Source organism: Halichoerus grypus, chromosome 2, assembly GCF_964656455.1.
Source record: "Halichoerus grypus chromosome 2, mHalGry1.hap1.1, whole genome shotgun sequence".
NCBI lineage: Eukaryota > Metazoa > Chordata > Mammalia > Carnivora > Phocidae > Halichoerus > Halichoerus grypus.
The window spans coordinates 133,665,725-133,691,210 of NC_135713.1; the positions used below are offsets into that span (position 1 = coordinate 133,665,725).

Here is a 25,486-nt window from a genome sequence, read left to right on the forward strand (position 1 = left end):
TTACAGAAGAGAATATAAAATTTTCCAACCTTGATACAATTGACAAATGCCCACCTACTAAGGGGAAGTAGAAGTGGTAAAAGAAACAAGAGAAATAAGAATATCTGCACCTTACAAAGTACAGAGTAAAGAGATAATAATGTAAAATTTGCTAGAACAAAACAGAGATGTAAGACTGTTATTTAAAGTGTCAAAGGTAAGCAATAGAGGAAGTAAACATAATAACTATCCAAACATTTAAAGACAGAAGGGTAAGTGAAAATGTGTGAGCTAAAATTTCATCATTTTTAGTAGAAAATTCTAAGACAATGCATCTGCCAAAAAAAAAAAAAAAAGACAATTTTGCTTCTTACCTTTAATTTGAATACCTTTTATTGTTTTTTTGTTTTTGTTGGGTTTTTTTTTGTTTGTTTGTTTGTTTTTGTCTGACTGCGGTGGCTAGGACTTCCAGTACTATGTGGAATACAAGTGGTGAGAGGGGGTATCCTTGTCCTGTTTTTGATCTTAGAGGGAAAGCTTTCAACTTTTCACCACTGAATATGATGTTACCTATGGGCTTGTCACATGTGGCCTTTATTATGTTGAGGTACATTCTTTCTATACATAATTTCTCAAGACTTTTATCATGAACAGATGTTGAATTTTGTCAAAGTCTTTTTCTGAACCTATTAAGGTGCTCACACAATTTTTATCCTTTATTCTCTTAATGTGGTGTATTACATTTATTGATTAGCAAACATTGAAGCATCCTTGCATTCCAGGCTTAAATCCCACTTAATCATGGTATATGATCCTTCAAATGTTCTGGTAAATTCAGTTTGCTAGTATTGTGTTGAGGATTTTTGCATTTATATTTATTAGGGATATTGGTCTGTAATATTCTTTTCTTGTAGTGCCCTTATCTGGCTTTGGCATCAGGGTAGTGTTGGCCTCATGAAATGACTTTAGGAGTATTACTTCCTCTTCAATTTTTTGGAAGAGTTTCAGAAGAACTGGTATTAATTCTTCTTTAGATGTTTAGTAGAATTCACCAGTAAAGCCATCAGGTCCTGGTTTGTTGTTGTTGCTGTTGGGAGATTTATGATTGCTAATTCCATCTCCTTAGTATTTACAAGTCTATTCAGATTTTCTATTTCTTCCTTAATCAGTCTTGGTAGGTTGTTTGTTTCTATGACTTTATTTCTTCAGGTTACACAATTTGTTGGCATATAATTGCCTACAAGAGTCTCTTATGAGCCTTTGTATTTCTGCAGTATTAGCTGCAGTATCTCCTCTTTTATTTCTAATTTTATTTGAGTCTTCTCTTTTTTCTTAGTCTAGCTAAGACTTTATCAATTTTATCCTTAAAAAAACAGCTCTTCATTTTGTGATCTTTTCTGTTGTTCTTCTAGTTTCTATTTCACTTAGTTCTGCTCTGATCTCATTATTTCCTTCCTTCTGCTAACTATGAACTTAGTTTGTTCTTTTTCTAGTTTTTTTTCTTTTACCTTGAAATATAAACTTAGGTTCCTTTATTTGAGGTCTTTTTTAATTCTTATTATAGGCACTTATCACCATAAATTTCCCTCTAAGAACTGTTTTTGCTATATCCATTAGTTTTGGTATGATGTATTTCTGACAATTCTACCAAAAACTGTTAGCTATAATAAACAAATTTAGTAAAGTTACAGGACACAAAAATCAACAAACAAAAATCAGCTGAACTTCCATATACTAACTACAAATGCTCTGAAAAAGAAATTATGAAAGCAATCCCATTTATGATAGGATCAAAAAGAATTAAATACTTAGAAATAAATTTAACCAAGGAGGTGAAAGACCTATACACTGAAATGTGTTAAGACATTAATGAAAAATATTGAAGAGGCACAAATACAACAAAGATAGCCTATGTTCTTAAATTGGTAGAATTAGTATTGTTATGATTAAATAACCCAAAGTGATCTACATATTCAATGCAATCCTTACCAAAATTCCAAGGGCTTTTTTCACAGAACAAAAAAAAAAAAAATCCTAAAATTCATAGAGAACCACAAAAGACCAAATACCAAGCCAATCCTGAAGAAGAACAAGGCTGAAGGCATCACACTTCCTGACTTCAATCTATATTACACAGCTACAGAAATCAAACCAATATGGTATTGGCATTAAAAAAAAAAAAAAGACACATAAATCAATAGAACAGGACAGAGAACCCAGAAATCAATCCATATACATATCAACTAATCTTTGACAAGGGCACCAAAAACATAAAATGGGGAAAGGACAGCCTCTTCAATAAATGGTATTGGGACAACTAGACATCCACATGCAAAAGATGAAACTGGATCCTTATCTCACATCATTCACAAAAATTAACTCATAATGGGCCAAAGACTTAAATATAACACCTGAAACCAGAACTCCTAGGAGAAAACATAGGAAAAAAGCTTCCTGACACTGGTCTCGGCAATGATTGTTTTGGATATGATACCAAAAGCATAGATAACAAAAGTAAAATGAACACGTAGGACTACATCAAACTAAAAGTCTTCTGTAGCAAAAGGAAACTACCAATGAAATAAAATGGCAACCTATAGAATGGGAAAAAATATTTGCAAATCATATGTCTGATAAGGGGTTAATGTCTAAAATATATAAGGAACACATACAACTCAATAGTAAATAATGTGATTAAGAAATAGGAAAAGGATCTGAATAGCCATTTTTCCAAAGAAGATATACAAACAGCTAACAGGTATACAAAAAAGGTGCTCGACATCACTAGTTATCATGCAAGTGCAAATCAAAACCACAATCAGATATTACTTTATACCTACCTGTTAAGACGTCTATTATCAAAAAGATAAGAATTAACCAATGTTGGCAAGGATATGGGGAAAACCAAACCCTTGTGCACTTGTTAATGGGAATATAAATTAGTACAGTCATTACGGAAAATAGTAGGGAGGTTCCTCAAAAAATCAAAAATAGAACTACCCTATGATCCAGTAATCCTGCTTCTGGGTGTTTATCCAAAGGAAACCAAAATAAATATCTCAGAGAGATATCTGCACTGCCATGTTCATTGAAGCACTATTTCCTAATAGCCAAGATATGGAAACAACCTAAGTGTCTGTCACAGATGAATGGAAAAAGAAAACTGGCTATATTCAATGGAACATTATTCAGCCATAAAAAAAGAAGTTAGTTCTGCCACTGGGACTCCATAGATAAACCTCGAGGGCATTATACTAAGTGAAATACACCAGACTGAAAGACAAATACTATAGGGAATCACTAATTTGAGGAATCTAAAAAAAAAGTCAAACTCACAGAAACAGAGTAGAATGGTAGATGCCAGGGGCTAGGAGAAATGGAGAGATGTAGGTCAAAGGGCAAGCTTTCAGTTATAAGATCCATAAGTTCTGAGGATCTAATGTACAGCTGGGTGACTATAGTTAGTAATACTGTACTGTATTTTAATAAAACTATATTGTATACTTAAAATTTGCTGGGAGTAGATGACTATCCTTACCACCCACAAAAAAAAAAAAAAAAGGTAACTATGTAATGAATTTGTTAATTAACTTGATTGTCATAATCATTTTACAATGTCTACAAAACAGCATATTGTACAGTTTACATACAATTTTGTCAACTATGCCTCAGTAAAGCTGGAAAAAAATTAAATTAAAATTAGAAAAAAAATTGTTAATTTCACATAGGGGCAAAAGCCACCTGGGTGGCTCAGTCGGTTGAGTGTCCAACTCTTGATCTAGCTCAGGTCTTGATCTCAGGGTAGTGAGTTCAAGCCCTGCATTGAGCTCCACGCTGGGCATGGAGCCTACTTAAAATAATTTGACATAGAATCAAAGAGAATAGTATATGCATATTATTTTAAATTATAGAAATAACTACCTAAAGCATTTAAAACTGAAATAATTAAAAGTTCTTTTATACATCCTCAGATTCAGAGATAGTTTACATAAGGGGTTTGGGAGAGAGGAATCTAGAACCAGTCATGGGAAAGTTTATAATCTATATACTTAAATATTAAAGTCTGTGAAAACTTACTAAACTGCTATTCAGCTTCCCAGAATTCCATGGGGAATGACCCATTCTTTAAATACCAAATTTTCTTTTATCTATGATCCTAATTAAACGATCCTTTACAAAGGAATCTTCTTTTCTCCTCTTATGACCTAATGACAGGCTTTTAATTCTTCCTCAAGGAAAAAAAAAAAGTGGTTTTATCTACTGAAAAATTCAAATACTAGAGATATGAGGCAAGATACTATTACTTTTACATCTTTCTCCATTATTTTAATATTCTAGCATACAGTCATTAATTTAATAAAAATGTTAATTCTACCATGAATAAATAAGTAGCCTTCACCCTACAGTAACTAAAAATCACCATCAAAACCCAATAAAAACATTTCAAGTTATTGAAAAGTAAAGTAGTAAGTGCCTCTACAAATCATAGTTTTTGTTTTGGTTTGGTTTACTTTACTTTGAATGAAAATACAATCCACTAACACTGGAAACAGTTGTGGAATTCTTAACCTGAAATCCATGGACCTCCTGAGCATTTTCTTAAGACAGAATCATAACTTTCAACAGATTGTAAGAAGATTATATGACCCAAAAAAGTTAAGAACCACTGAAAAGTGTATCATTTTCTCACTAAATTATAGATACATTTTTAGCAACAATCTATCCTAAAAACTAAATAATATCTGTACTTTATTTAAAAGCCAACCTTGTTAGAGAAAAGTATTTAGGGCAGTTTACAATACACACCCTACAAAATAACTGAGAAAAATTTCAAGTAAGAATCAGGCAAGAAGCTAGGTCATGTTAGAAATATAACTGTGTAATACTAAATACAAAATGTATACCATGCAGTTCAGTACCCATACTTAACAAATTTATTTTTCTGACTTCTAACGGTCAAGCAAAAACAAATATAAGCAGATACAAGATTCAGAAGCTTTTTTTTTTTTTTTTTGAAGACAAGTTTTATTTGGGAAGGGTTTCTAATTGTTAAAGCTGCAAGCAAGTTCTTTTTACAATTACAGTTCATGTCCATTAAAATTACCCTGGTTGCTAAAAGCCCACAAATAATCCTAGTACTGTATTATACCTACAGAGGCAGTCAATAGTAGTAACAGAAAATTTCTCTGAGAAGTTTTAAATTCAAAAACTACAAGGAAGAGAATGGAAAAACACAGCTTGAAAACTTAAAAATCAGGCATCCAGAGAAATAAAAACTGAGAGAACCAAGTATCATACAAATATGTCTAGGATACACCTGATAACGCAAATTAAATAATGATCTATATGGCTTAAGGATATTTTAACTTTTATTTAAGAGATACTACCCTTTTAACTAAAACCCTAAACCATCTATAACCAAAAGAATGGACATGGATTTATAGTTAATATGCATAAAGCTACATGAATGTGCATAAAGAGTTAACAAAATATTTACAAATTAGGTTTGATTCTATCACTATTCTCAGCATACTGACTTAAATACCTACATTTAGAAGACAGAATTTATTAAAAGGATGTATTTTTAAATTATCCTCAAGAATTGATAAACAAATACAAATAATCAATTGTTTTGCTTTCATAAACAAATAGAATTTTGATGTCATATCATCCACTAATAAAGATTTTAAAAAAGAGCTGCTAAATACAGAAAACATTAGACATAATCTGATTAGATGAACAGAAATGCAGGCCACTGGCATACTCCTAATTTGATGATCAATGACGAATCTTCAAAACATAAAATAGAAAATCAGATTCTCTAATCTTCATGGGCCAATAATTTAATACATTACAGAGCCAACTGACCTTTTTTAGATTGCAACTACATAAAACAGAGTAAGTAGTCTGAGAACATATCAGTATAGTATGTTCTACCTCATAAAAAACCACCCAGAGTTAGCGAAAGCTTTCAAATATTAATGAGCAGTTCTAAATTTTTTAAAATGCTTAAATACTCGATCTAGTTTCTAAAATATTGCTGCAATACATATAGAATTGTTCCACGTATCTGTAATATTAAGTATGAAAATGTTCTATGGTTATCTTTTCATATTCAACATGTTAGTCAATGTTCTTTGCAAATACAAAATTAGAAGTAATGGAAATTTTAAAAATTGTTTTTCACATGTTACTTGTCACAGCATTGATAACTTAATAACTTGTCACTGCTTTATAACTTAAATGAAAAAGTCTGTATCTAGTATATGAAATGACCCATGCAGTGTTTCAAATGCCTTATTCAGTCTCTAAAAATTACATTACAATACATGTCTCCAGGCTTCTCCAAAATTTAAATGAGTAAGGATATTTGTGATGTGATGGCTAGCCGGTACATCACATGCTTCTATTAGCAGCAAGTGTCCCAGTTACTGGTTTCTGGCATGAGCTCAACTGTGGTTGTCTAAGAAAAGACTCAACACTTATTTTTAAAAGCTAAATCATTAACTGTAATGTCAAAAATGGAGATTAATTTCTCTAATTACATACTACAGAAACTTATTTTGTCTCAGAAACATTTAGTAACTATAGTCAAAAGCACTTTACATTTTTGAAACCTGACTTCAGTGATGCCCCCTGTATATTCCTATCAAGATCCAGGAAATTCTAGTCTAAAAATTGCCACCAGTTCTATTCGAGCAGGGTTCTCCAAAGTGTGGATCATGACCCTAAATTAGTGGGTTGTTAAACTAATGTAAGAAGTCTTGAGCAGCACTTTTTTAAATGAAATAGTATTATATAGAAAAGAAAATGGAATACACATATGTCATAAAGAATGGTTTTGTTCAATGAGATTTTCTTTTTGTTCTTTATATCAATGTATACGTATCCACGGGTCACAATGTAAAATACATTTTTACAGGTTGTGATAAACAGATTTCTATGAGTTATGGTCAAAAAGTATTTCTCAGTTTGAAAGATGTAATAAATACATGACAGCACAGGAGTATCAAAACATGCTAAATTATAATCAGTTATAACTAAGTCAATTTTTAATGAGAAATTTTCTTAATAAACATAAACATTACGGAATATCTAATTAAGTAAATTTTCTAACTCTCCAGGTCTGACTCTCTTCTAGTAACTAGGATACGACTATATCATAGGTCTTCAAAATATCTTTTGTGCCTCCTCTTTTCATTTTCACATGTGAATTTATACTCTCATTGGTAATACCCCTTACCACAGCTAAGGAGTCTCAATGGTTGGAACAGGAACGAATGTTTAATTTGAAAATGTCCAGCCCCCTAAACATTTATTACATGTGCAGCCAGAGAAGCATACCTCACCCTCATCTCCTGCCCCTTTAAGCATCATGGGAATGAAAAATCAAGTAGAGGTCACAGGAAATTTCTATTAATGAAAAATTCACAATATCAATCTCTATGAGCAGGTCATCTCACTATAAGAATACAAATATGGCTGCAAATCCCAATCACAGAAACAGTATTAAATTTTAACTCCATGCTGTCAAGGAAAGTCATATTCTGTTTTGGGGCACTCACCTGCATTCAACAAATACTTACTGAATATCTACCCTGTACCAAGCACAGTCCAAGGGTCTGGGGATATAGCAATGAACCTGTCCCAGAACAGGTCTCACCATGCCCTTTCAAGCCTATCTACTTCATGACTCCCATGGCGCTGTAGTATATTTTTTATATTGATTAAAAAGGATATCCTTCTGTACCTGAGCAAAACTAAAAACAGTTGGTTCCCAGGAGTTATGTTCTATAAAGTTGCAGCAAACTCTGAAACAGGAACAATGGACCAATGCTCCTAGGGAAGATAAACGGTTCAGTTCCTGCAAGTCTCTGGTCACAACATTTTCATCAAACGATTAATATACAGTCTTGTTCACGGATGTTTCTGTTTAAAGACGTCTTATTTAATACGTATTGTTGAGTCATTAACATTGAACTCAGAGCCAACAGCACTAAAACTCATGCCTGAACGAAGCCCATGTAACACACATTTTCTCAATAAAGCAAATCACACCGGTTTTTTGAGTTCAGGAACACTAGACAGCACTTCCATACTACATTTGGGGGTCATTTTAAACAGCAAAATCACCCCCAAAAAAGCATTAAATAGACCCCCAAAAGCAAAACAAGAAGGCAGAGCACCACCTTGTTCAGCTTTGGGTGGGAACATGCATGCTGGGTAATTCACATTTTTTGCCGATCTGCACATGTGCATATCGTGAATGCCTGGGAAAGCACCAAGAACGCTGATTTGGGGGGTTACCAATAAATTTTAGCAAGCAGAGAAATCTGCAAATATAGAATCTGTTAATAATGAGGATCAACCCTAATTGATGAGAGGAATTTTCTCTCTTTAAATATATTCCCATCTAATAAGTAAGAAATGAAAGAATTCAAATACTGTCATTATGCAACTCCTAATGAACTAATAGAAGTAGGCAAGTATCACTTGCTGCCAACTTCAAAAAAAAAAAAGATAACCTTTGAACTTCCTAATGGAAGAAAAAAAAATTTTAAGTGAACCTGATGAAACCTTTACATTTTACAACCAATTTACACGAAAGACAAGGCATAACGTTTTTACTTTTCAACCTTAAGATAGCCCATTTATTGGGGTGGGGTGGGAGGGATGGGGTGACTGGGTGATGGACACTGGGGAGGGTATGTGTTCTGGTAAGCGCTGTGAATTGTGCAAGACTGTTGAATCTCAGATCTGTACCTCTGAAACAAATAATGCAATATATGTTAAGAAAGAAAAAAAGAAGAAGAAGAATGTAGCAGGAGGGGAAGAATGAAGGGGGGGAAATCGGAGGGGGAGACGAACCATGAGAGACAATGGACTCTGAAAAACAAACTGAGGGTTCTAGAGGGGAGGGGGTTGGGAGGATGGGTTAGCCTGGTGATGGGTACTGAGGAGGGCACGTTCTGCATGGAGCACTGGGTGTTATGCACAAACAATGAATCATGGAACACTATATCTAAAACTAATGATGTAATGTATGGGGATTAACATAACAATAAAAAAATTTAAAAAAAAAAAAAAAAAAGATAGCCCATTTATTTTATCTGATGTCCTGAAGGGCAAGGATATTTTATTGAACTCGGTCTCCTCATTATCTATTATAATACATAATACATAGCAGATGTTTATTAAAAGTTTGTTGAATAAATGAGTGAATGAATGAATGAGTGAACAGACAAACTACCTCTTAGAAGTTTAGGAATGTTAATTTATAAGATCATGTCTTTTTCAAAGAAAGAAGGAAAAAAAAGGTATGGACAGGCCGGCAATTTACAGCTCTAAGAAGATACAACAAGTGGAATAACACCTCACGAATCAAAGGTCCTTTATACTGTAGTTTCGCTTTTTTTTTTTTAAAGATTTTATTTATTTATTTGACAGAGAGAGAGACAAAGAGAGCAGGAACACAAGCAGGGGGAGTGGGAGAGGGAGAAGCAGGCTTCCAGGGGAGCTGGGAGCCCGATGCGGGGCTCGGTCCCAGGACCCTGGGATCGTGACCTGAGCTGAAGGCAGACGCTTAATGACTGAGCCACCCAGGTGCCCCTATACTGTAGTTTCAAATCTCCAAAACATAGCTATGAACCAGAAGGAAAAAAAATGCACTAAAAGAAGTCACAAAATGCATATTTTGCTCATTAAACAAAAAGAGCCCCTAAACTATATTTTAATCTTAAAATAATTCTAGTAAGTATTAGAAAATCAAACATAGAAGGAACAATTGAAGTGACTAGTAAAAATATGACAGAGAACAAAGAAGACAACCTTTACACCTCGATAAATTCAGACAATCTATACATCACAGCACACTTTATAACTGATGTGCAGAATGAGAACCCTGACTCAGCAAGATCTGAATATGTTTAGAAAACACTGAGAAGAGTACTACCTCATAAAGTTGATCATTTTAAAAGAATACTAAAATAAAATATTTTAATATAAATTCAATCTTCTAATTTATCTAACAGGTCGCTGAGTGATTATGCCAGATAAATGAGAAAGTACTTCAGAAAAGTCAGTAGCTGCTTCATTCACAGTTCTCATAATGAAATTATATTTTTTTAACTAAGTGCTAATTCCCTAAATTTGTAAAAATATATATTTACAAATAACCGTCGTGTGTAGGCAAAGGTCACAAAATTAAAAGGTTCACTCAAGAGTATCGACATCTGAGGGACGCCTGGGTGGCTCAGTTGGTTAAGTGTCTGCCTTTGGCTCAGGTCATGATCCTGGAGTCCTTGCTCAATGGGGAGCCTGCTTCTCCCTCTACCCCTCCCCCTGCTTGTGTTCTCTCTCTGACAAATAAATAAAACCTTTAAAAAGAAGATTTCACACTTGAGAATTTTACTTAGGAAGCTAATATTGTCAATTCTCATCATAGAAAGAACTTAATATCATAACTGAGAATAAATCATGAATAACCAAGTTGACTTCTATAAGATTCTAGAATGAAACTTGCAATAAGTGATAGAAAAGCTTAAACTACCACTTCTTCAGACTACGGATTTCTTTCTGCCCAGACCAAACCACGAAAATCCTTCTCCAAGTAAATGCTGTAGCCAGAAGACAAAGACACAGAACTGAAAGACAATTTAAGTCCCAATATGGGCACCAGGGTTAAGGCCTAGTTTTTCTTTTCTTTTCTTTCTTTTTTTTTTTAAGATTTATTTATTTGAGAAAGAGACAAAGAGTAGGGTGGAGGGGCAGAGAGAAAGGGAGAGAGAGTCCTAAGCAGACCACACTGAGTGCAGAACCCAACTGATGTGGGGATCAATCTCACGACCCTGAGATCAGGACCTGAACCAAAACCAAGAGTTGGAAGCTTAACGGACTACACCACCCAGGCGCCCCAAGGTCTAGTTTTTCTTACAGAGATCAGGGCTGGCTCACCTGAGCCAGAAAGAAAAGCTCCGAAACATCATGAAGACTGCATTCCCTAAAAATTGAGGTTCCCCTAAATCACTATCTATCTGATAGGTCTACGGCAATGAAAAGATCATGTTCAGAATAAATATTATGGTCATGATATTTTGGTGTGCAACTAAATTAACAAGCTAATTATTAAAAAGTAATTCAAGATTGCAAATTTAAATTTCAGGAACTGCTTATTACTAGAACTCTTCGACATTGCTGGTGGGAATGCAAAACGGTATACGGCTGCTTAGGAAAAGTTTGGCAGTTTCTCATAAAGTTAAACATATACTTATCACATGACCAACAATTCCAATCCTAGGAACTTACCAAGTGAAATGAAAACTTCAATTTACCAAAAAGAGAAAAAAAAATGCACATAAATGTTTGGGGCAGCTTTATTCCTAATTGCCAAAAACTGGAAGCAAATGCTTCAAATGGTGAATGGATAAACATGCTGAAGTACATCCAGATAATGGAATACTGCTCAGCAGCAAAAAGAAATGACACATGCTTCACCCTGGATGAATCTCAAATACCCTATGCAAAGGGGAAGGAGCTAGGTTCAAAAGGCTGCATACCACATGGTTCCATTGATATGCTATTCTGAAACTGAAAAAGGCAAAATTACAGAAACTGAGAACAGATCAGGGGTTGCTAGGGGCTGGGAGTAGAAGGGGTTGACTACAAAGGGGCAGCAGGAGGGAAATATTTGGAGCTAATGGAATTGTTTCGTGCACTAATAGTACGGGGAGTGAACTTTAGTGTGCAAAAATTTAAAAACAGGAAAAAGAAAAATTTATCTAACATAAAAAAATACCTTGCGACAAAATCGTAATTCAGTGAAATGTTCAAAAAACTGAATACTTCCTTTAAATTTTCTGGCTAGCCCATAAATGCATCTAATTTCAACTTCTGCCATTTAAAAAAAGAAAACCTTTCTATAAAGTATTTCTCTACTTTTAAGCCTGAGTAACTATGTCAGATGCTTGCGTTTATTAGCACATTTAAAGCAGGGCCAATTTATTTGTTTGAGATACCTCACACAACTATGCTGATGCACACTAACTTGGTTTGGAGCGAGCACAGTGCCTCAGGAGGCATTTAATCAAGGTTCTTCCATGTTAATTCTCCCTAATAAAAAAGATGAAATGATTAATCCATTCATTCAACAAATAAGTAATCACAAGAGGCCTATCATGTGCCAAATACATGAAATGAAATGGCACACAAGACAATCATAATCCCTGACATCGCACAGCTCAAACGAACAATAATATAAAGTATGATATGTACAAGAGAATTACAGCACTTTTCAGAGCACACAGCAAGTGCACATAACCTAACTATGTAAGCTCTAAATCTTCCATTAGTAACTACATGGTAAAATGCCCACCATCTTGGTAAATTCAAAAACACAACTGAAAAAGCATGTACCACAGGGTACACCACCCCATCACCCTCAGTGTCTACGGAGGCAAAGAAAGCAATGACCATGTACACAGAACACTATCAAGCAGTACAATAATCACTCCCCTAGAATAAGGTCCTCCTGGGTGGGGGGGGGAGAATACCAGAATATGCAGATTTATATGTCACCTTTCCCACCAGCAGGGCATTTTTTCTGATTCAGAATACCATAACCATGAACTTCTCTTGTTGAGAAATATTATTTTAAAGGAGGGGAGGGTGGGGCGCCTGGGTGGCTCAGATGGTTGAGCGTCTGCCTTCGGCTCGGGTCATGATCCCAGGGTCCTGGGATCGAGTCCCGCATCGGGCTCCCTGCTTAGGCGGGGAGCCTGCTTCTCCCTCTGCCTCTGCCTCTCTCTCTCTCTCTCTGACTTTCATGAATAAATAAATAAAACATTAAAAATAAATAAATAAATAAAGGAGGGGAGGGTGGAGTAATAAAGAAAAGGAGAGAAAAGAAAAAACCAGAAAAGATGGTCGGTGGGGGGGAAAAAAAGCCAGAGTTAAGTATATAGATTTTTGCAGTGAAGTCTTAAAAACAAATTAAGGAAGTTTAAGGAAACTAAAACAGGCATTACAACCACACCCCTGCTTCTTTCTGTTATGAAAAAAGGAAGCCAAGATATGTAAAAAGAGGACTGCCTACAGGTGTTTTGGCATGAAGCTACCATGTGCAGAGGTAAAATTATATAACCCCAAGGACTAAACTGAATGTGTGATGAATACTCGGCTATGCCAGTTACCCGAAACATTTTCCATCCCAAGCATCCTAATTACACAATGCTCCTGGGACCACACTGGGGCCCACAGGACCAGGGTTAATAACTTAGTGCCAAAAAAAATAGAAAAGCTTTCAACAACTGTTAAACAAATACAGATTAAAATAAAGTGCCCCTTGGTATGTATGTATTTACAAGAGAAAAAAAAAAACACTAAAATTTACTAGCATCTTACTGAAACTCCACTTCAGAGGAATAAGATGCTGAAGAGTTTCTATGAAGAAACAAGACGTAGAAGCAAATTAATGCAATTTCCACAAGCCCTTTTCCAAAGTTCTTGCAGCCAAATATGTTTTGGAATACGGAATTTTAGGGGATTTTTGACAGGTGACACAGTGTATATACACCACATATTTTGTAAAAAGGCTGGGACGACACACAGAAGTCTGGAACAGTATATTATAATCAAACATTTAGTATTCCTGCAGTGAAACCAACAAATCCATGAAATATAGACACAACAGTTCAACACAAGTTTTATGAAAAAAACCAATTTGTGCCAAACATACAAGAAAATATTTTTGGTTTTCAGAGCATTCTGGATGTTAACATTGTTGATAAGAAATTATGGTCCTAAAGAACAGTACCCATTGCTCAATCACTGTGTGTGCAAAGTGTTACTGGGAGCCTTGTTATCATGTGCTGATTTACTTGTGGGATTTTGGTGAACACAAAATAATTCTAAAAGTCTTCTCCAAGTTCTCACAGAACATGTCCTCTACACTCTATCCGCTCTTAAATTTCTTTACCACAAATTGTCCTTCTAGGGCAGTTTACGAAAGTCTAACCCTTGAAATTTACAGAGGAACTGCCAAACCCAATTTTGCCACCAGGCAAACAACGTTCCTTGAATGGAATTTAGCATATTGAACTCATCATAAAACGGCTTGTTCTCATTGTATCACAAAAGACCGTAACTGGTAAGGGTGTTTGTGACCTAGGAAGCTACACTAAATGTGGCACACAAAAAAAAGACCCTGATTGTCATGACAGGATACAATAACCACAAAACCCTATTATCATAGTGCATTTACATGTATACAATTACTGACTACATAGGATATAGACAACATACTATATACACAATGTACTATAACTGAAGTGAATTATTTCCACTTAGGGGAAAACAGAGATATTCCTCATCAACAATGGTATTAAAGAGAGTAAAGCAGTACACATGCAGTTATACTCAACTATTAAGGCCTCTTTCAACCTTATGTTCCAGGAAAAATACAACTCAATGATATTATAAATATGATAAATATAAGCTATGACTAATAAACTTTTGATTAGCAACAATTCTTGCCTTCTTATAGTTTACATAACATTAAAGATACAACTGTTTTTATCACTTTAGGTTTCTTAAGATTTTCAGGGGCATCTGAGATGATACTTTAATTTATTCTTGATAAATTTCCCTTTAACAAATATTCCAAACTTCAAAAATCCTCTAATTTTGGTGCTGTGTAGTAAAAACTGCTAATAAGCAAAGAATATAGTGGCATCACTAAGGATTCTGGGTACGAAACTATGAACAGAAGTTGGTTTGTTAACCTGGTCCTCTTGCAAATGTTTCCTATGCATATCTTGTCTCACTTTCACACCCCTATCCCAATTAAAAAGAGAACTTGAAAGTTAAGAGCTAAGAGATGTATAAAAAGGAGAAATCAGTCCTTTTCAACCCTGCCACACACCGGAATCACCTAGAGAAACCCTAAAATGTATCAGTGCCCCAGCCCCAGACTCAAATATCAATGAGCAGGGGTAAAAATCCCTTTATCCATCATGTCTTTTAAGGTCCCCAAAAAATGTAAATGTCAAGTCAGGGCTGAGAACCACTGGTACACACAGCCTTCTTCACAAACACTTTTATTTCTAGTCAGTGGTAGCACTCCCAGCCTTACAGCAAGGATTATCTTTAAAATTACCCCTTTTTGTTCTCATTTACTCTGTCACAGAAAAAAATTTACTAATTTTGAATTGGAAGATTCTAAACAAGTGCCTATAATAAAAGACATTTTGACTTATCTCACATTCTCATTCCCAATTCTCAGGATTTTTTCGATTGGTCTTCAGAAACAACTTCACCAGTAGTTGGTAACTAAAATGTGTATCAACAGCAGAACATACAATAAACATGCATATGATACATACTCAGTTACCAACGTTTAACAGAGTATCAGAAAATACTCAAAGGAATGATTTTAAAGAGTTGATTACATTTTGATATGTCACTAACCACAAATACTTTCAGAACCTCAAATGTATAAAAGAATATGAGCTACAATATGCCCAGACATTCATATGTCAGAAAAAAAAACTCAGTAAATAATCTACCGTTTTTTAAATGAAAACTGGCATTACAAGATTCCACTTCTTTAAGATGTATACATTTTTTGGTTCACATTGTTTTCAGATCTCTAGAATAAAAGAATATAAAATAATGTCCTATAAAAATATGCACCTACAAATACCAGTTTCTAAAAATGTCACCAACAACTGACATCTACTAGTTTCACCTCCAAAACAATACTAGGTTATATTTGCACTTCAAATCAGGATTTTTTTTTTCTTTTTTAAGGCTGAATAATATTTTATTGTGTATGCACATAGACACGTATATAATACAATTGTAGCATATATGTATATCACTACTTTTTTTTTTATTATGTTATGTTAATCACCATACATTACAACATTAGTTTTTCAAATCAGGATTTTTATTAAAAGGTCTTGTAGCCATATATTTGCACACCATAAAACTAGAGGAATACCACGAATTTTCTCTCTTCTCTACCTATGACATTACCTACTATATTTGCCTGCCATTTGAAAGTATTCATTGTTAGAATATAAAATAAGTATTTCACAAAAATAGAAAATAAACATGACACAGACTGGCTCTAAGGGTAAAAAACATTGTCACTTCCCTTTTTTACTAAAGGAAACTCTGACTATAACTTTGACTTTAATACAGTGTCCTCTAATACACTGCCAAGTATACCACCTGAAGTCAAAAATAAAATCGTAAAAATAGGTAACACGATTAATAACTACAAAATATTCATAAGTCCACTACTTTTATACAGTACACTTGTATCAAAAGGTATCAAATGGCCAATTTCAACTTAAAATTTTAAGGTAAATAATTTTAAAAAGTACAATTCTAAAAGTAAAGACAACTGCAAAGTAGCCCTGCATTCCAGACATACTTTATTCAAGGTAATATACAAACAAAAGCAGAAGTATGTTAAAATCTAAGTTGGTAAAAAACATCCTACCCCAGGATTCTACTTTTTCTTCCTCTTTAAAAAAAACTTTACTATTTTTCCTAACAATAAATAATAATGATTAATTACAGCATAAAATCCAAACAATATAGAGAAGTATAAAAAGTGTAAAAATAAAAATCACCCCAAATCTCACTATTTATAAATAACTGTCATTAACATAAATACCCTTGCAGAGGATGGATGGATTTACTCTGTATATTTACAAGTGCCACAATTACAATGAGAAGTATTACAACAATTAAAATCCTGTGTTTATATATAATATATGCATGTATCTCAATATAGATGTATAATACACACACACATGCATTCTTTTACATATACTACAGGCACAAAAATCTTTAAGATAACAACTTCCTTGAATTTAAACATACATAAATTGTTCCAAGCACTCATTCTGCTTCTGCATTTTCATTTAAGCAGGCCAGGTTTGAGGTTACTTGTTTCTCTGTCTGTCTGTGTGTGTTGCTGTGCTTGAGGGAAAATTTAAAAATCTGTCAGTTTGTTTGCTTTACTTAAAAAAAAAAAAAAAAGACCAAATCTCTAGCTAAAATTTTCCAAAGCCTGGAAATATATATCGTTCTAACAGCAGTTGGCTGACTCCTTTACAGAACTACCCCATGGTCTCAAGCAAAACTGCAAAGTCGACAAATCTCTTCATGGCCTCCCACCTCTTGGGTCAGAAAGAGCACCACACTACCAATTAGGATAGAAGGGTCTACCCACCAGGGGTGTGACGTGAGCATTTCACTCAACCTTCCCATGATTCACTTCATTTCAATTCCAAAATTCTGTGATTCTCCCCCGTCTCCCCATTCCCCCACCAATTTTTTGCTTCTCTCAAGATAGGTAAAAACTGTCCTTTCCTATCTCACTAGGATTCCGTGATTCAAAATAAACCCTTCCTCTGACTGACAAATTCCCATTTCCTCAACTCACTGTCCTCTAAGTGTGAAGAAGAAAGAAATCTGACAAGATCAAAGATGTGGGCAATTTTTGGAAAGGAGGGAGGGCAGCAACTCAAAAAAATTTAAGTAAGTTTACAGGTAGAAATTTTTAATTTAAAGTTATAATAGCTTTATGAGTTTTGTGGAAAAAAGATATATATAATCTTACAACTTGAATAACTGATTTTGTTGATGCAAAGTTAGTCAATAAAAAAACTAACACTGTTTTATGCTCCTAAAATATTCATACCTGAGCACATTTAAGATAGCAACATAGAAGCAGCTTTCTAATCTTTCATCCGCTACATCTGTACAACCCTTTAAAGTTCAAAGTGCATTTATATGCATTATTTATTTTCATTCTCAAAACAAGTAGATATAGTGGTCACTGTTGATTGCCTCTCTAACATCCATTTCCCCCATATTCTTCCCACAATTTTTAAAAATATCCTCCCTCCACAATGTAACTCAGGAAAATGTGACCCCATCCCCAAATGCAGGGGATATATCCTGATTTAACAGAAATCAACCATGATAACCCTACTCCCCTTGTCATGACTGGTTAGGAAATACACATGACCTAATTCTGGTCAATAAAACATGAAAGGAAAAGTATGCTGGTAAGCTTGTGCAAAACATTTCCTGGCCAATGCATGTCTAGATGTGATCTTGCTACAAGCCTGAGGATGAATCCAACACAAAGAGGAGAGCAGAGCCAAAAAAAATCAAAGAGAGGCAGACCAAAGCTCTGAAAAACTAGCCCTACCTCAATACTTTAGTGTTCCATACCAGAAACTACTGCATTTCAGGCATTAAAATGCAGCAACACCAAGATAAATAGCATAACCTATCTATCTTTCCTTCCCCCACCTGGACCTCCTTTCCTATAACCTAAAAGTTTTCCTTTACACTTGAGCTGAGCTAGGAGGGCTCAGGAGGGCAGCTCCTCTAAGCTGCTAGACCAGCATGCTTTGCACCAAGCTCAAACACTCCTGGTACACATCAAGGGTATGGCATTTCCTCTTCCAAGGGACAATTTCCTCTACCAATTCACTCCAGCAGTCCCTACTCAGGTTGAGGAGATGGGGGGATTCTACGAAGGCTCCTCTCTATATAAAAGCTGAAAGGTAGAATACGAAGTCAGATCAAGGACCATACAGGGAAATATGTGAAAACCATAGGATGATCACCTGACTAGATAATTAAACAATTCATCCTAAGGTATGAATGAATACAGTCAGAAATACCAGAATTTCTTTTTTATCAGACGATGCTATTAAATCAATCTCTAAGATAGGGTATAAAATAGATATTTTAGAAGCAGAGACTGTCTTTAACATATTATTAACCAAGAGTTCCTAAGTTAGTTTAAAAGGGGAGTCATGGGGTGCCTGCGTGGCTCAGTCAGTTAAGCCTCCGACTCCTGGTTTTGGCTCAGGGCATGATCTGAGAGCTGTGAGATTGAGCCCCGATCGGGCTCTGCGCTCAGCACTGAGTCTAATTGAGATTCTCTCTCTCCCCCTCCCTCTGCCCTCCCCCTGCTCTCTCACACTCGCACTCTCTCTCTCTTGCTCTCCTTCGCTCTCTCAAATTTAAAAAAAAAAAAAATCTTAAAAATTTTAAAAAAAAACATGAAATGGGAATCATAAAAAAATCTACATATCTTGAACATTTTATTGCAACTAAAACATAAAAAATGTACACTCCCAAGACAATCTTTTAATGCAAGGCCAAGGCCTTTTCTTCAAGTATTGGTCTACAGATCACAGTTTATTGTCTTTCTTGCAAAACCACACCTAGTGTACATCACCTGTGATTTCCAGTTTCTGTTTTTTAAACATGGATAGATATCTTGCAAAACTTAAAAGCAATCTTATTGTCGATTCTTTTTAGATTTTTAGGGTTTAATGAAGGTTTCCCTCATTGTTTAAAGTTATCTCACCCACATCTATTTTAACTATAATTATTTTAGCTACTCACCTGTTTTCAAAGGAGCCAGAGGTTCTTATACAAATAACTTTTTGCCTCCATATTTCACTAAATAATGTTTCATTAAACTATGTAATTACAACATCAAGTACAAGTCCCATCAACAGTTTGTTGGGGGCAAACACAAACAATTCTTGGTAAGTATAAAATAACTACTGGGATTAAAAATTCCAAAACAAACTAGAGAGTAGTCTACTGCCATTTAGTATAGCATGGGCATCAAGCAGCAAATGAATGAAGAGTATTAATCTTTTGAGTGGGTCGAACAGGTGAGTTAAAACAGTCTCTTGAAATAGGCTGTTCCCAAGAGTCTTTGCTTATTCTACCCACCAATCAACCTTCTAACAATTCATCATTATCTTAAGAAAAAGAGTATCATAAGATTTTACTTACTTCCAGTGAAAGCTATAAAAAATGTGGATGTGATTTAGGAATATGTGGATATAACTGAGCTACAGACTTTCATTAAATTAAATTATAACTGTGTGATCTATCATTAGTCAAGAAAATGACCGGAGTGTGTGTCTTCTCTACCAAATACATAAACGCTTCAAGATCATTGATTAAGAATTCTTTCTCATAACAAAGATGACGGGCAGGGAGTGGCAGGAGAGAATATAACCAATCACTTACTGTAGTTTAAGAACAAATCACTACACACCCTCCTAAGGTCCCATAATAGGAGGAAACCCTATAGTTTAGGAAACATTTACGGTTTCTAAATCCTAGCTTTGAGAAGGGAGCTAGAAAAAACATGGCTAATAGCAGCCTGTAATGTATGTGTAAAACTTATCTGTCCTTTTCTCTCTCTCTCATTCCTTATTTTCTGAGTAATGCAGAGCGTCTCCCAAGTCACTTCACATTCATGGATAATACACACTTGATTTCTACACATGAAGAATCCCAAATATGGTTCTGCCCTATAGATCATCACAAAAGGATACTCTGAGGTAGCTTTAGTCACTAGAACCATACTGTCCGTTCCTACGGAATCTCTACAATTAAAGAACTACAGATACCCCCAAAATTGCCATTTCCAAAAAAGTTCCATCTTGAAGAACCAACACCCAAACATATACTAACAATACCAATCAATACCATTAAGTGCCAACCTCTCGAGAAAACACAAAAAAGGAAGAGGATGGAAGATTAGAAAAGAACAGATCATCGGTGGTTTAAGACTCTGAAGTCAGGAAAAAAATGATTTAAATAAGCACTGTGCTATATCTTAAAAAGGTTACTTAAACTCTAGATGACTGTTTCCAACTGTCAAAAGCAAGGGTTATACGCCATCTAACAAGAAGAGTTCTCGTGACAGTATCATCTATTGTCGCTCTACAAAGTAGGCAGTTAATAAATTTTAACAAGTATTAGTGTTTTAAATGGAAGGTTTATGATAATTCAGTTATACGCAGGTTCACAAATTCAGTTATAATATATATACCCTTTCTGGACACCTAGAGGGGAATAGTTAGTAAAATATCAAACAATCTTCCCAGAAAGGTGAGTCTACATAGACTTAAACACTGTCATTTGTGACGGTGGTATTTTTCTAAGTACTTCTTTTTTTTTTTTAATTTTCTTTTTAAGTTTTATTTATTTATTTGAGAGAGAGAGACAGAGATAGTGAGAGAGAGCACAAGTCGGGAGGAAAGGGAGAAGCAGGCTCCCCGCAGAGCAAGGAGCGTGATGCGGGACTCCATCCCAGGACCCCGGGATCATGACCTGAGCCGAAGGCAGACGCTTAACCGACTGAGCCACCCAGGCGCCCTCTAAGTACTTCTTTGATAGGGATAAAGATTGGGGTTAAATTATTTTAGGGTCATTTAATACTTAAGATAACTAAAAACCTTACACATATTATCTGGAATCGTGAACATTTCCCATTTCATCATCCCACTGTCATGGTCAATTCTCCCTGTATGTAGATTCCTTACATTTCACTTTATCCATAGTTAATCTCACCTTCAAATGCATTAACAATAATATAACTATCCAATGATCTGTGTTTTGTTTTGTTGTTTAACAGTGCAGCATGCCCTCAATTTAGTTTGAAATATTCTTTTGGAAAACCCTCTAAAACTTAAACAACCAATTGTTCCCTTCTGAAAAACTCTGAATCAATAAACTACACCAGAAAAATAGCCTATTGCCAGTACAGAGTGGGTTACAAAGGGGACAGAGAAATAAACAGAGAGCTTCCCATTTCTTCCAGAGGCTCATTTTTACACCCTGGATTCATTTCATATACAACTAATTACCAGATTTCCAGACACACCCATATTCAAATTCAAGTACAGAAATATGACAAAGCCAGGTATGGAGTGTTGTAGATTATATACTTCTCTGCTTTCCTCCATTAGCATAAATCATAACAAGTTGATTATTCTGTTATAGTTTGTTTCCTTGAACTTACTATCCTTATTTGCCTACCTACTTCCTAGAAGCATAAAATCTGGACATTTGGACCTTTATACCTCAAACTGACTCATTTTTTAAATACAAGGCATTCTGGACTTCCACCGCCTGATCTCCACCTATTTTCACAGCTTCCTCTCCCATAAAGACCTCCTGGCCCAGCAGCCTCATGTGCAGCTCAACAGTCCCCATAATACCCAACCAACATGCCTGTGCTCCAGCTGTTCTCTTTGCCTAGAAAACTAAGCCCCCTCCCACACACAAACACCAAGCCCCCATTTGCCCATTAAAATATTTTAATGCCCAAATGGAGTGCTACCAGCTCTGAAGTCATTCATAATTCCACAGTCAAAAATCAGTCTCTCTCTCTCTCTATACACACACACACACACACGCTTCCATGCACCTCTAATAAATCCCACAGGTGTCTTGTGTTGCCATTATTTCTGTGCATGTCTGCTTCTCCCTTTAAGACGACTACTGGGTCTGATTCATCTTCATATTCTAACCACTCTTCCATCCTCACCACAGAGTAAAGGTCCGGGTTGAACTGAACTATTCCTTGATTTTAATTCCAGTCTTTTTATTTGAAGGAATAAATGAATACCATGTGTTGAAGATTTTGGTAAGAGTTAACCCTTTGTAAATCTAACAATGAAAATAACAATAATTACATAATGCATTAATTTCTGAGTTGATGAATGGCAGAAGAGGTTCTGAGTTGATGAATGGCAGAGAGCACAATAAGTCATCACTGAAGATTATCACTTTCTAAGATCCCCCCAAAAACTCTCATATATATCAATATTAAAATTAATCTTTCTGTCCCCATTCTAATAAGAAATACTAATACCTGATGCATATGCAGAAATGCAAGCTCCTGGAAGCCAAAGTGTCTGTACATTCCAGAGAATCTATGCCAAAGCCATGCAGTTGATTAATGTCTTCCTTTCAATGCCAATAAATACGATTTTCATTTTAATGTGCAATGATAAGGGCTAATATATACAAAAGATACTTTATCTTAGCTCAGAATAGAGCCGGAGCAAAGTTTGGAAAGAGTTATGAAATACACTAGGCAGAACTCTCCACCCCACCCCGAAAAAAGTTATTAAGAATGTCACCAACTGTATCTGATTTTTGGTGGAAGATGGTTTCTTAAACTGGCCTCCTATCTTTCTAACCCTAACTCATTCTTATAATTTGTGTTATTTTTCCTCCACTTTTTATTTATAGGGAAAGCAAATATTCCTCAAAAATATATCCACGGGTTTAAAAATTAAATATTTTTAATTTTTAAAAGTATTCCAACTCAGATGTAGTTCAACATCGGTTACTGTGAGCGAATGTCATTCACCAGTAACTGCCCGAGAAATATTGACTTATTTTCTTATTAAATCAGGTTTTTAATTTTCCAATTAAAGTCGACGTTCTAAAACAAAAGGTTAAAAGGGGGTCATTTATTGGCCAGCCTCCCTACTCATTACAACAGAGTTACAACTAATTCCCACAGTATAGCAACAGTAGCCGTCTCCCACACAGACTCTCTCTTTCTCTCCCACCCATTAACTTTTCCTCCTTCCCTGGGAAAACTGGAATGATCCTAATACAGGCCTAACTACCCCCACCCCACAAGCACACACACATCTCCATCACCACCCCACCGAAAAGAAATGTAGGAGCTGGGGACCAAGAGCACCGACGCTTCGGTGTGTCACTTCCCCTGCATGTGGGGTAAACAAACAAACCAGCACCTTAACAGTAGTCAGCAGAGAAATTTTGTTACCCCCGACTAATGCCTTGGTTAAGTTTTGAGCTAAGTCAGAAGCTCTATCAAATAGGTAAATCCCTGCCCCCCACCCCCAACAGACACCCCAGCGGGAAGTTTACCCCTGAAATGAATGCTGGCCCCTGACACCTCCTTCCAGCAGCCCGATGCCTCCCTCCTGCCCAAACCCCCACTCCGAGGGTAATTGTCTAGACACAATCAGGAGCGCCGGGGCTGCGCTCCCGACCTCAAAACCCCTCCCCGCAGAAGCCCCCGCCTTCTCCCGGCTCGCCCACCTCCCCCGCGTCCCCACTCGCGCCGCACCGCTCGGCAACTTCTGCACCCGCCCTGCCCGCCGCCCGCGGCCCCCTCCCCGGCCGCCCAGCCCTCGGCGCCCTCACCACCTCCCCCCTCCCCCCCGGCCGCGGCCCCTCCCTCCGCGCCGCCCGCCCGCCGGGGTCCTCGCCCACCCCTCCTCCTCCGCGGCCCCCGCCTGCGGCGCCGCCCCCGTCGCACCCCAGCCCTCCCAGCCCGGGACCCCAGCCCACCCAGCCCCACCCGGGAAGGAGGGAGCAGCGGCCCCGCCGAGGCTGCCGCCGGGCCCGGGCCACCCGGCCGCGCGCCACCGCGGAGGGGGCTTTACCTCAGAGGCGCGGCCGCGAGCTGCGGGGTCGGTCCCGGGCGCGGGCGGCGCCCCCTGCTCCGTCAGTCAGCGGCGGCGGGGGCAGCGGCGGCGGCACATCACACCCGCCGGCGACCGGAGGAGGAAAGCGAGCCACGGAGGGAGGGAGCGAGCGAGGTAGGGGGGGGAAGGAACGAGCGAGGGAGGGAACGCAGCTCGGCTCGGACTCGCTCCCTGCACTACTGCCGGTGCCTCCTACCGCCGCCTCTGGCCGGAGAGTCGCCGCCCGGGCCGCTGCTGTCGCCACCGATGCAGCCGGGAATGAATGCACAGCGGCGCCTCGCTTATCCGGAGGTCAAACATCCTTCTGCCTCGGGCATCCGGATCGGCGCCGGACCCGGAAGTGAACACATGAAAAAAAATAAAAAAGGAAAGCGTCTCTCTAGCGGCGGCGGCCCCCAAGCTCCCGCATCAGCGAAAAGAGCCGAGTAGAGCCGAAGATTACAGCGACCTGCTCGGATTGGCCGGCTCGCCAACCGGAAGAGAGGCAGCACGTTCATTGGCTGGCAAGGCCTATAAAAGCCAAGCCACTCCTCCATCCCCACCTCCGCACGAGCGGTGCGTGAGGGGGAACGTGGAGTAATAGTGGATACGGGTATGTTTCTCTGGGCGAGGCTAGGAGAGGAGAGGCTTGGTGAGGTCTCTGGGGGAGAACTGGAAGAAAACGCTCCCGTGATTAGGGACAGCTACTGAAAATTCCGCGGCTTGGGTGAGCAAAGAGCCTAAGGGCGCCATTGTGCCAAGTCAGGTTCTCGAGGCTCTGCCGAGCACAGCCCTCCAGGTGCAGAATTTTAGGGCCCTGGCCTAAGGGAGTGACCTCACCGGGTTGACATTTCCCCCCTTTTTTGTGACCTCAGTGCTACAGCAGGGATGCAGCTGCTTGGAACTCTGAGTTGTGGCTCACGTTTGCATCCCATTTACGGTCTATAGAGACCTCCGTTTGTGAGCTCAGGTAATCAATCCTTGGAACTCTATAACGTGATAGTTACTAGCTCAGTGTTTTAAATGCACCTCCTGAAGTTTCGAGAGGCCAAACATCACTCAGGTTATCAAGTTGTAGAACACAAGGTGGAACCGGTGTTTTCTCACTCCACTTTGCAGTCCCATCTGCCCACACAGAGAAGGCAGAAGATTCCATACTCTGTCTTTGCAGATGGTTAAGTGGGATGAAGATATGTCACTTTGAA

General features: G+C 37.3%; 1 protein-coding gene across 13 annotated transcripts in view; it reads right to left on the minus strand.

Annotated features, from left to right (window-relative positions):
• Positions 1-24,728, minus strand: part of CSNK1G3 (casein kinase 1 gamma 3) — a 110,174-nt gene extending 85,446 nt beyond the window's left edge. For 3 of the 13 annotated variants that reach the window (XM_078067567.1, XM_078067569.1, XM_078067570.1), the window contains exon 1: positions 24,261-24,726. The gene's annotated coding sequence lies outside the window, so the exon portion shown is untranslated. Of the gene's footprint in view, positions 1-7,729; positions 7,819-24,260 lie in introns of all 13 variants that reach the window. The other 10 variants (XM_078067576.1, XM_078067572.1, XM_078067573.1 and 7 more) reach the window with 7 other exon arrangements.
• Positions 24,729-25,486: the final 758 nt, after the last annotated feature.